Raw genomic sequence first — 855 nt, 5'->3', positions numbered from 1 at the left:
ATCTTTTTGAGACAGAGTTTCACTCTGCAGTTCAGGTGAACTCACTTTGTAGCCAGGGCTGGCCTCAAACTCTCAGTGATCCTCCTGCCTCAGCCTCCCAAGCGCTGGGATTACAAGTGCCCCACCAAGCCTGGTTTGCTATTTGACTTGTTAGATTATGGATTGTGTGCTTGTTTTAACTTAATAAAAATCATAATTAAGCATTAATTATGATTAAAATGGCTTTTTAAGGTTAAAATGACTCCTAGATTTCTGTAAGGAAGAAGGGGCAAGTATTTAATACTTCTGAAGGTTCAGTGTACACTATTTTCACCCCCAAAAGAAGGCAGAATATTAAAATCTCACTTCTAGATAAAAAGTGGTTTGTGGTTTTTAAGACAGAGTTGGATTAGATTTTCATTTTTATTTTGTTTTTTTCAACATCTACCAAAATGTCAGGGTATTTAGAACACTCTTAGGACATATAGTTACTCCAGGGAGCCGAGGTGTCTCTATTGGGCACAGAGAGAACCTGGTACACAGTAAACCCTTGACGTTGTTGGATACGTAAACATTTAAGAGGCATTTTAAACATTGTTCTGGTTTTCCAGCTCACCAATGAGCTTCTTGAACCACCTGACCACCATGAACCTGTCCTCTGAACCACCAGACAGGCATGGGAGTGACAGGAAGGGAATTCAGAATTCAGAAGCACAGGTGTTCTGAGGCAGAAGAGGGATTATCACACTAGTTGGAGCAGAAGAAAGGCATTTAGATCTCTCAAGAGCTCTATTTCTTACAGATGTTCAGATAACTACTCCCTAGACCCAAGGAAGAGTGGTTTTCTCAACCAATGAGTAAGGAAATTGCCTCTAC

The sequence above is a fragment of the Cavia porcellus genome, unplaced genomic scaffold, assembly GCF_034190915.1.
Source record: "Cavia porcellus strain 051 isolate PalLab524CR breed Dunkin Hartley unplaced genomic scaffold, mCavPor4.1 scaffold_25, whole genome shotgun sequence".
In the NCBI taxonomy this organism is placed as follows: Eukaryota; Metazoa; Chordata; class Mammalia; order Rodentia; family Caviidae; genus Cavia; species Cavia porcellus.
This window is presented reverse-complemented; position numbering follows the sequence as displayed.